This window comes from Neophocaena asiaeorientalis, unplaced genomic scaffold (assembly GCF_003031525.2).
Source record: "Neophocaena asiaeorientalis asiaeorientalis breed wild unplaced genomic scaffold, Neophocaena_asiaeorientalis_V1.1 scaffold96, whole genome shotgun sequence".
Lineage (NCBI taxonomy): Eukaryota > Metazoa > Chordata > Mammalia > Artiodactyla > Phocoenidae > Neophocaena > Neophocaena asiaeorientalis.
In genome coordinates this window covers 959378-971535 of record NW_020175831.1, presented here as the reverse complement: position 1 = coordinate 971535, position 12158 = coordinate 959378, and the positions used below count along the sequence as shown (strand labels likewise).

Here is a 12158-nt window from a genome sequence, read left to right as displayed (position 1 = left end):
AGTAATAAGAAACCCTGACTAATATGTTTTGGAAACTAAAAAACAAACAAATGTGTTATTAATTCTGAGAGTGCTAGGAAGGCAATCTCCACATTGATGGACAGGTGACATTCACTCTCAGCTAACTGCTATAGTCATGAGTGTTACCTATTACATAATCATCATCTGTCTTATGCATTTTGTCCTAAAATTTCAATAACTTGTGGTATTATCTAATGTTTCTGTATATTAAACATTTAAACCTCAATGAGCTGCTGATGGTGTTCCATCATTACACTGTAGTTTAAAGAGTGCTCCTTGATCAAATAAATTCAGGGGGTGTTGGTGTACTGAGCAGGGCACTGGGTTGAGTGTCTGAAGATCAGGTTTTAACCTTGGTGCAACCATTCACCAGCTGTGTGACATCAGAGGCTCAGTTTCATCTGTAAACTGGGGACAATATCTTTCTGAGAGTGATGTGAGAGCTAAAGGAAGTAGCGAATGGGAAGGTATCTACATATTTATTTGAGTGAGCGAAAAAAAAAAAACCCAGCAAAGTGATATTCAAAACTTAAACCCTTGCACGAGAAAAACAAACTTACAAATTAAGTATGACTCTTGGTTCAGCAAATTACATCTAGAACTTAGTCAATTATTAGATAAGTACTTGGAGCTATCGAAACTGAATTGTAAATATTCTAAAAGAGTTGAGTTAGATAATTTTGCACCTATATTCCAGATCAAATGGGAGCTAACTGGAGGAAGAAAACTCTGCATCCCTTGGGCATTACCTTCTCAAGGACAGCTTTAACACAAACAAAAGAACATGATATCCTTCTCTTCTAGAAACAACAGAGGGTATATTTCCTAATGCCTGCCTGTACTAAATCCATGACCCAGGGAGATGCCAGCCAGGTTCACCTCCTGCCAAGGATCACCACTTAAGGATACACCGTGCCCCGATCTAGTGGAATGCAGAAAGTAGGGGACCCACCGAAGGAAAAGCTATGGCCCCAGGGACTCTGAAGGAGCCAGGCCTTCTTAGCAAGGGGCCTAATCTACTACTTGACTTAGACATGGGGATTTTGAAACTAGGACCCTTGGAGATTTAAAAGTCAATTGAGTCACCTCAGTCCATCTACTACTACAGAGGCAGCTAATGTGAAGTCTCAAGGTGGGCTTAATAGGATTATGGCTCTTCAGCACAAGGGGCAGCCCTGCTGTTCCTGCTACTTGACATCAGCCGCAAATAGCACGGACACTCCTAGAAGCTTGGCTAAAGGAGAACAGGGTCGCCAAGTCTCATTCTCAACTCCATGGAGCGGGGCTGTTATGGAGGGAGAGGAAAAACTCAGCTGGGAAAAGAAAGGGTTAGAATTTAGCTCTAAAATCTTGACAGATTCAGAGTTGGAATTTGGGGAGCAGATACCTATGAGTTTAGGAAGAGTTTTCACATAATATCAACATGAAATCCACACTGATCAAGGTTTACAGATTAAAAAAATAAATGCTGCCTTTAGGATCTGTAAATCCCATTATATTAAAGGTCACTGAATTTCATCCAAGAGTTAAAACAGATGATGATGAAATCTGACAGACCCTCAATGCAGCATACTGAAAATGTGACAGTGTGTCAAGGCTGCCCTTTGAGCCGCTGAGTTAGTCTTAGGACCTGCACCGAAGTGTGGGAGAAGACAGGTAAAGATGGCAACTTTCAGGCTATTTTCGAAACCCACTCAACTTCCCACTGCCCCACACTACTGAGCACGGCCTGAAGCTCTCCTCCCCCAGGCCACCGCCCTCCTCGATCTCTCCCTGGTCTTCCAGATGTTTCTTCTCAGTGTCCTTTACGAGCTGTTGTTTTTTTGTTCACCTCCTGAATTGTGCTGTGCCCCCCAGGCTCTGCCACCTTCAGCTCTGTTCTCACTTCGTTCTACCTTCTCTCCGTGGGAAAAGTCCCCAACTTTCATCTATACGATGCCGAGACCTAAATCTTTATCTCTAAACAGATTTCTCTCTTGAGCTCCAACAGCTTCCTGGCCATCAATTCCCAGACAACCCACAAGTGTTACAAGCTCAGTCTGTCCAGAAGTGCTCCCTCATCATCATACAAGGCTCTCTTAAAGCAGGTCTCAACTGACTTTCCTAGACTCATCTCTCTTTCCTCTCTTCACACCTTCCCTCATGGCTGTCTACGTTCTTTGCTCCAGGGATAACCAGACATCTCCCTGATCCTCAGACACGCGAAGCTCTTTCTCGCCTCCAAGACTCTTCACGTGCTCCTCTCTTTGCCTGGGATTTTTAATTTTTTCCTGCTTCAAGCCCAGCTCAGATGTCCTCTCGCCTAGGTAAAACTGGTTCTCCAAAATGTATTCTTCCATGGCACATGATCCAACTGCTGTGGCAATTACAACGTACTGTGAAGGATGTTATTTGCTTAAAAATCCGTGATTTTACACTGCTCTTCTCAAGAGAAGCAGCATCTGGTAGTGCAAAGGGTGCTAAGCTAAAAACAGAAACGGGATTTGAGGTCTAAAACAGGAACTTCCTAGGTGCCCAACTGGTCTAATGCCTTGTCCCTACATCTGTAAAAATAGGGATAATAAACCAGATTGTTGTAAAGATTAAACGAGTTAATATACACAAAGCATTCATACTTTGGAAATATGGCACACATGCAGGATGGCGTTATTAAGGGGGAGGGTGTTCAATCCATCTCGCCAGATGAATGCATGCACAAGTTCTCATGATTCGTGCGGAAGTCAAGGTCTGCCCAGGGGAGGTGGCAGCAGTGCCAAGGACCAGTTCCTGTTCTGTGGCCTGAAGGAAACAGGGCCTTACGCTCTGTTATCCTTCCCACTGAAGGTCCATTAGGACAAGGTGCCCATGACACAACTCACTTTAGGTACAGCACACATAAGTGTCATGGTAAGTAGTTAATTATTAATGGAGGGAGGAGACAGGATGAAAATGTTGGATCTCATCTGTTACTCCAAATCCCATTCAAAGATAGAAAAGACAGCTTTTTCTGTAGGATTATAAATTTATTCATCCAGTTTTAAGAAGTTACCATTTTAGACCAGCTGAAGGTATTCAGTCTAACTAAGTCCAGATCAGTGGGGGCCTGGACAGAGATGACCATGAAAGGCCAAGCAGCACCTGTTGGGTAGGACCCTTTTTATAGTCAGAATTTTGTCTGCCATGCTAAAGGTCTGATAGGAAAGATATTTAGAAATCCAAAACAGCACTGAAAATAAGTAATGTCACCACGACAAACCATAACATAGCACTATCCGTGGACATGAGAGTTTCAGGAATTCTTGGGTGATAGGAAGCAGATAGGGATAGAATGGCTGAGATGTGTCTGGAGGCAGACACAGCCCTGGACTCACGGAAGAGACCATCACAGGAGGGAGACAGCACTGCTGATAAGACAAGGGCAGGAGAGGGTCCCAGGGCTCATCAAAATACTGCTCCACTCAGGACAGGGGGCCGCTGGGCCCCTCTCCCACTCTACGCGCCGAGCAGCAGCCTGCCCCAGGGTTCACTGCCAGGCTACACTCGAGACCTGCTTCAGAAGGAGCCTGAGAAGGAAGCGGAGGCCTGGGCCCTCCTGCCAGACACAGAGGACGGAAAGAAGTGGCAGCTCTCCCAGGAGGGACTTCCCGGGAAGGGCTCTGTTCTGGGAGAGCCTCCTTCGTTTGGCAACTAGTGGGAAGACGGTAGTGGCTTCACCCTGCCTGCCCCCCTCATGCCTCTGATAAAAAGCAAGGCCTGTCCGGAAGCATGGCCCCCACTGCCTTCACAGGGGTGGGAGTGTGGATGGCCAACCTGCAGAGACCCACGTGGAACTTATTCTACCCCTGGACCTCCATTCATCAATAACCAAAACGAAGAAATGTAGACTTCCACGGGGCTTGCTGGATGCCCTGGAGAAACCCGTGACAGCCATCTGAAACAGAACGGAACAAAGCCTAGAAACAGTTTAGTCTGCGAGTCCTAAATAACATCCCGAATAAAAGGGAAAAAAGGAAAAAAACAAAACAAAAACGAGCCTGTGGTCTACAGTGGTCAGTGTCATCACAGGGCAGGCCACTGTCCCTGGGCGATCCACCCAGGTAGGAACCAACTTTTTGGTCCTGTTTACAGCACGTGTTTTAACAAGGTGAGAGAAGTCAGGACTGCAGGGTGTGAACAGACTTGCTTTAGAAAATGAGCATATTCACAGTTAACAAAGCAGCAAAAGCGTTCGGGAGAGGTGTGCCACGAGGTGTTTCCATGGACGTGCTGTTAGGGTTGAAAGTTGAGGGAGGCCCCAGAGAGGAGGCCAGATGGAGTGAAAGTCGGTGTGGCCAGCCTGTATCCACCGAATCAAATGGGAGCCCCTCCCCCATCCCAGTGGACTCTGTGGCCGCAGTGACAGAACAAGCCCAGCCAAGCCGGAGCCGCCCGCTCAGAGCCGCTGTGCCATCTAGTGTCTCAGAAGAGACTCACCTCTCTGCTCTGGAAACAGACGAAAGCACTCTCCTCTCGATGTACCCCACCCCCTGGAAGAGCGTCCGACACCACATCTAACATGGAGCCATCCCTACCACGATCACTGAACAAAAGCGGGTTCGTCATGGCAAACAGTGGCATTAAGTACCTCTCATGCTTTGGTCTTTGTGGGGCGGACAGAGAAAAAACTGGAGAATAGATCCTGCAGATCAGCCCCCAGCCTGTTCCAACAGTAATGAAAGGGTCCCAAGGACTGAAGGCAATTTGGCTTTCAAGAGTCAAGGGAACACTGTGCCCCACGTGGGAGGAGGGAACTCCCAACGCACCTTCACAGAGGACATGCGAGGCTGGGGAAGTGAATTGACTCTCCCGGCTGCTCTGAGTGGCAGCCGGTGAATGTACCTGGTCTTTACTCGTCCTTCTCCAGATGTCACAGGGAGAGGTATTAGGCATCCCTGCTTCTTTACAAATCTGCGTGGTGCCACATTGATGTGGATTTGTTGGATCCTGCTGTGGAAAGGCCTAGTTTCTGCAGGGGATGCATTCCGGCAGCAATGCCTTAGTTACAGACAAGATAATAAACGGGGATGGAGGGAGAGGCATTTTATACATTAAAGGATGGGAGGACTCAGGTGATATTGGAAGCTGCTGGTAAATACAGTTTTATCAAGGAATTTATCAAGGTCAGAGACAGAGCAACTCAGTTACTGGAACGTGGATAAAACGAGGGATTCGTCCAGGCACTAAGCAGGCACACTGGTATGGCCAGTGGTAACCTAGGCAGGTGAAAAGACCCAGTTCTTCGAGAACTGTCGCCTAGTAGACGTATTCCCTGGTGCATGGGGAAAATACCCAGAAAAGTCAATGTTATAAATATCTAAGCAAGACCTGATCACGCGTCAAAATAAAGGAAACGCTTTATTATTTTTTTCTTGGGGGTGGAATGCTTTATTTTGGTGGCAACACTTCACCTCAACCCACCTGATCCTCTTGCTTTCAAGTCATTTCTCAAGCGTGGATCATTTCCCAACACTCTTCAGATCTTGGGATCTCACCTCACCCCCCTTCCCTTAAAGGAAAGTTTGGTGTGGTTTTCCACCCCCTTGTCTAAAAAACCAGCACAACATGTTTGTTTCTTTCTCTTTTCACCTCCCAGGACCCTTGCTTCCTAAGAGTTAGCTGTTAAGTATTTGAGTCATTCCAGGAGCTTGGTGACTTGCCATTTAAGGTGTCCTGCCCAGCTCTGTCTGCTCACTTCCCTGCCACACCACCACCCCTCACCTTACCTTTAACCCAGAAAAGGACATCTTAAGCTTATCAGATACAATTAGGCATTTTCTAGTTCTGATAGCAAAGCCTGTGCACACGGGGATTCTTCCCTTCTCCGTAAAGTTGGAAATGAATACAGTTTACAACTGCAGTTAAGGGTAAAAGCTTCATGAATATTTGAGAGAAATGAAGTCATCCCCATCAGGACATGGGGTCAGGGTTCTGTGATTCAGGGCCTCTGAGGGCTAAGTGTTTTGGGGACAGTGTGATTTGAGGTTTTTCTTGTTTAGAAACCGAATATGCCAGAAATTCTCCCAGCAGAAGTGTTTACTATAAGGGCACGATAGAAGTGTACCATTAAACCTTTTAAAAGGTACAACTATAAATATTTTCCTTTAAAACACTTAAGCAGCAACTTGAGAAAAACAAACAAATTTGGATAGAAGCAGATAGTATAGCAACCTGCCTTTGTGTATAAGACATACATGTCAGATAGAAAATGCAAATGTTTTTTGAGCAGATGCTATGTGGATATATTATTTTTCCTTATAAAAATTAATTCTTCATGAATCAGGGACAGAGAGATTATCCATATTTCTTTGGACTCCACTGCTTGTTCAGTAAATCCACCAGAGAGGAAGAAGTTTAGGCAATCCATTAGAGAGGAAAGATTATTATCCATGAAAAAAGTGAATGAAACTGGATTTGGAGTAAGCAGACTTGGGCTCAGTTCCTGGTTCAGCCACGTACACTACTGTGTGATGTTAAAGAAGACACTGGCCATCTACTAAGCTCAATTTCTCCATCTGTAAATTGTGGATAATAACATGAGTCCTACTCAGTTCATAGTTATTCTGAGGTTCGAAGAGGTGATATATGTGAGGTCACTATTTAAAACGTAGAGTGTGACTCACTTTTAGTTGTTAAGTTTTGTTTGTGATCCTGGCTAGTGTGTTGATGTAATTTTTTTCTACGGTACATTTGTACCTCATCCAGGCCTATACAGTAATAACTTAATGAGATGAGACTGCTCTGCAATAATTATTTTAAAATCAGATTTCCATGACATCTTTCCTCAGTAATGCTCAAAGAACAAAGCCAAGAGACCATTTTGAAGCCTTTTTGGCCTGGGATAGGTGGTAGACCACAGAACAGAACACAGGATCCAGAGTCAGAAAGACCTGGACCAAATCCTGAGTCCACCACTTTCAGGATGAACACAGGCAAGTGACGTAACCTAAGCCTCACTTTCCTAATCCGTAAAATACGGATAATATTAATAACTACCTCATGGTTCTGTTGAAAGGATTGAATTAGACAACTGTTGAGCACCGTGCCTAGCACACGTGTGTTCAATAAATGTTGGCTGTGATTAAATACTATTACATTTGTTTTTCCATTCACAATCCCTTTGTGAAACTGGGAGAGAGTAAGCAGATATTAAATTTATAGTTTAAGAGATCTGTAATCTGGAGATGTTGGGGGACTTACCGGTAACTTGGTAATACTAGAATCCGGGGCTCTTGTGCTTAACATTACTTTCACTTTATTTAGCAGACTCTTAGGTCAAATGCATGTATCTCAAATGCTGTCCTTAAATTCTTAAAATATAATTAATTGTGATCTCATAAAACTCAATATCTGGCGTTCTATCTTTAGTCTCAGCCCCTCCAATCCATTCTCTACAGATAGCAGAGAAACCTACCTACTGCGAAGCTGGCCATGCCACATCTCCCTTTAAACCAGTCAACGGTGCCCCAAATGGCTATAAAATAATATCCAAGGAACACAGAAGCAGACCTTCTTCAATCTGACCTCAGCCTAACTCTCCAGCCACATTTACCAGCACTCCTGGTCTGGGCACTCCTTCGCTTCCCTGCTGGAACTTCCTTGACATCTTTCTAGCCACAACCCCACTCCTGCACCCCTGCCAGGCTAGGAATTCTTTCTTTGTTCTGGGAAGAAGAGCACTGGAATATTATTTTCTGCTGCCCTTAAGAAGAAAGGGCTTGAGAATCAACCTAAACATCCAACCATGACAAACTGAATGCCTTGAGGAACATTCAGAGGATAGACTACTATGCACCTATTAAAAATTCCACCTTTAAAAAATACTTAAGGTTAAAAGAGAATGCCATGACATATTATTAAGTGTAAAAAGTTAGGGATTGAAAAGTAACCAGAGGGATAGGCACCAAAACGTCAATAATAATTATCTCTGGAAGATGTGATTGGCAGGTGTTATTTATTCTTCTTTGACTCTTTTCAGTAGTTTCCAAATTTTCTATACGAGGAACAGATTGACTTTAACAGTAAAAAGTCATAAAAATCTTGAGGCAATCCAATAATGATCCCTAAACTGTAAACGGCAGCTACACCCATCTTTCTGTCTCCCAGATCTGAATCCTAATGGCAGCAATCCAATGGCTGGGTTCCTGGGCATGTAAACATGAGGAATAAGTGGTAAATTGCTTTCATAGGGGAGAGGCAAATCTAAACTCAAGAAACGAACGGCCCACTTACTGCAATCATTTCTTCTGGTAAATTCCACAAGCTTACACTTAGGGCACAGAAATCTTTCCAGGAAAAACAAAGGCAAAGTTGGTCACGCAGTGAAGAAAAAGAATCAGAATAAAATCTTTTTTTTTTTTTTTTTTAATTTCATAAAGATTAGGTCTTTCAGTCATGCTTCTCTTTTCATCTGATTTGCATCTGAGGATGGACTTCATAACTCTGAACATTCTCTTGGCATATCCCAACAGAAATCAAACCCCTAGGCACCACTCATTTAGGCTTGCTAATCTGGGTTCCCCTGAGGAAACACATTTCCCTGTAACTATCAGGATTTCAAATTTCACACCCTCCAAAACAGCTTGGACAGGTAAAGACCCTATTAAAAGCAGGTTCGGGCTTCCCTGGTGGCGCGGTGCTAACGAAAACACACAGCCTCTCAAGTGCCCTCTAGAGCAAGTGCGTGGAACACAGGGTGGAGGCTGTCTTAATGTAGCCAACTGACTGATAAAACAACCCTCCTTCCCCCTTCTGGTATTTTCTCATATCACTTGATTATCTTAAATTGTTTCCTTTCAATCTTATGCCCCATAGGATATGTTAGAAAATATTACTCGATCACATGAATTAAATGAACTCAAGCTTATGAGTTTCTGACCCATTTGGAAGACTCCAGAACCTACCAACAATTCTCTTATGTGTTTATATATATATATATATTTTTTTTTAATTTCATTTTTTTCCCCCTTCTGCTCAGGCCCAACTGTCTTAAGCTTCTAGGCTTTTAGGGAATTTCAAAATTGCAGACAAACCTAGAATTAGATTTGGGAAATGGCATCTTCTTCATTTCCCTCCCGCCTTTAGGCTGGTTTCTGATCATTCTAAACAGTGCAGCAGTAGGTCTCACTTTACTTGGAAGGAGAAGTTGGGACGCTTGTATGGCAAGGGCCTTCTTTGTCTCCTTGAAGTCTCTTTTTATCCAGCTGGCCTCAAGTTCATAACATCCTGCTTACCTGCTCATTCCACATCTCTTTGCCCATGGCCCCTCTCCAAAGTACCTGCTCAAAGGTAGCCAGAATCCATGTTTCTGCTGGTAAGGGTCTCCACTGTATCTATTTGCTGTAGGGTAACCTCTTGTTTTTATACTTTTAAACAAAGCAAAATCAAAACAATAAGCTCCAAAAGCTCATTTTAGGTTTGATGGCCCTGTCTGGAAGCCGCAACAACAGCACCATCAAACTGTCACTGTTCTATAGCACTTGTCCCCAAATGCCATCCAGGTCTGCACCTGTAAAACCGGGATGGGCATTGTGAGTCACTCTGCCTGCCACCACATAAAAAGCTAATTTCGCATTCAGAATGTATGTTTTTTTCAATACCAATAGCAACAAGAGTGTGCCAAAAAATTTCCCCTGAAGCTCTATTCTGTTTTTTAAACTACAGAACATTCTTTCATAGTTTGACAGTTAAAATGCCGCAGTTAATGTAATAAACAGAGAATTTTTCTAAGTAGCCTGTCAAAACAAGTGACACGTTTTTTTTTTGCTAGTGAGTCTCAGATTCAGAACAATAGGAAGTACCTTTCAAAGCAACATCTTCATTATACAATCAAATTCTCAAAGTAATCTTCTCATCAAAGAATATTGTGTTATTTCTTTCTCAGTAATTATCAGAGTTCTGCAACCTCTCTGGCAGTGGTGACTATTATAAAATGCCGCTGTGCTGAGTTACTATACTGGGGGGTCTTGCCCCGGTCAATATGGAACCAATGCATCTCATGCCTCCATATTTCTTAATGACTTGGCAGTTTGGGCAGTAAAAAGTCAACATTTACAGAACCTGTGAACATGCCCTCAAGTTCCCAGGAGCAAAGTGCTCGGCTGCTCTCTTCAAGGACAGCAGTGATACCATCAATTCTTGATATCTCAACTTATTTTCTTTCCACTTAAGTAAAGTAGAAGCTCCAAAGGTTATTATCAGATCAAAAAAATGGTGTTTGTTTTGTGTGTGTGTGTGTGTGTGTGTGTGTGTGTGTGTGTGTGTGTGTGTATAGTTTGAAAGTCTGTCTCATAGAATTAGATTCCTTCTTTTTCACTTTTCCACTTCTTAGGGGCTGTCATTCCAATAGAAAGGAAATCTAAGAGTACCAAGTCAAAAGAACTACCAGCCCAATTCCAACATTTGAGGTTTCATAAAACCTGAAAAGATGGGAAGATCCCAAGGGCGCCCAAAATGATGTACCTTGGGATACTGGTGAAACCTGTACTTTAACAGCCAGTGATAGGTTAAAAAAGTCCAAACTTTGGAATGTAATTTTCTCTGAAGAATCTTTGGGCCGCCAAGGATCATGCGATTCAATGATGTATGGAAGAAAAGAGAAGCACAAGTACAGGCTCCTATTTCTAAGGGTAACTCACGAACCCAGCTCTCAGGCTCTTGTGAGGGTGAATCAAACAATTAGCACAAATATCCCTTGCGTGGTGCTTTGCACACAACCAGCACTCAATATATGTTTGTTGCATCTGAATCTAATTTGGGAGTGCCTATCGCATTGGATTAGAAACTCTCCAAAGGCATGAACCATTTTGCTACTTTTTAAAAACATCTTTGGTAGATGCTCAAAAATATTTGTGAATTGAATGGCATTTCTGTCTCCCTTGAAGCAAGGGAGAGCTGAGGGAACATCAGAGCTGGGGCTAAATGTTCATTTATTCATTCATTCACTAAGCAAAGGTTTACTGATGGTCAGCTTGGTGTAATGCACAGAGCTAGGGATACGGCCTTTCCTAATTTCCACAACAAGTTCAATTTCCCTCTCCATATTACATTCTATCAACATACACTACACTTTCCTTTGTAGCACGTAGTGCAGTGGTGATTAAATGATTACTTGCATAAGTAGTTGTTTACGGTCTGTCTTCTGTCCCAGACAGAAAGCTCCAGGAAGGAAGTGCAACCCTCTAGTTCAATGCTGCAGCCTTTGCAACTAACATAGTATCTAGGACAAAATAGATGTTCAATAAATATTGGTTAAATGACCAAATGAATGAAGTAAAATGAGCTATGTCTTTGCCTTTAAGAAACTCACAGTTTCCGATAATGTTTCTCACCAGGGGCATTCTTTTCAGGGCAGCTTGTTTTGGAGGGTTCTAGGTACTGGTGTGTGTTCAGCATCCCACATTTCCTGACGCCCCTAGGGGCTGTCCCCATCTGATTCAGAACCACTGTGTGATGTGGGCTTGAATGAAGATGGCAGCAAGAAGAGCAAGAAGGGATGGAGTCAGCAAATGATGAGGTAAACGAAGGACAATGAGACACGGGGGTGTGGGGAAGAGAGAGGGGAAGCAGTCTGACAGGAAGGAGAACACGGTTTAGAGTGGGGGCCTTCATCGGAGTTCCCCAAGCCCTGGGGATTCTCCCTTCGCTCCCCAGCCCCTGTGGTCCTTCAGGGCAGAGAAAACGTAAATTCCTGGGCAGTTTTCTTGACTATGATGCATGATTAGGTCAGTGAAGCTCTGGCTTTGCTGTTTGATACTTTGGATTTTCCAGCAACATTTTTGTTTGAAGAAAGTGTTTGGAGGCTAAAGGAGCTATAAACCATGGCTCTGAAGTTAAGGATGACGATGCTAACTGGGTGGAGGGAAGGCCTACTGAAACACACGGTGCAGGACATTGAGACCCGAGAGGAAGCTGTGACAAAGGGGTCACGGTGTGACCAAAAAATGAGCTATGCTGAAGAGCCTTTTTGCAGCACGGAGTAAGGGCAAGGGAAAGGGGGGAATCCTGGGGAAAGGGAAGGAGGGTGCGGTGAGTTGGTGTGCAGGGCTCACGCCGGGAAGCTGGTCTGAGGGACACCTCGCTCTTGGAAAGCGCCCAGGGGACACGCGAGACGGGTAAAGTAT

At 43.8% G+C, this 12158-nt stretch overlaps 1 protein-coding gene across 1 annotated transcript in view; it reads right to left on the bottom strand.

Annotated features, from left to right (window-relative positions):
• Window positions 1-12158, bottom strand: part of RAPGEF4 (Rap guanine nucleotide exchange factor 4) — a 253176-nt gene that overhangs the window by 67089 nt on the left and 173929 nt on the right. The window lies entirely within an intron of this gene.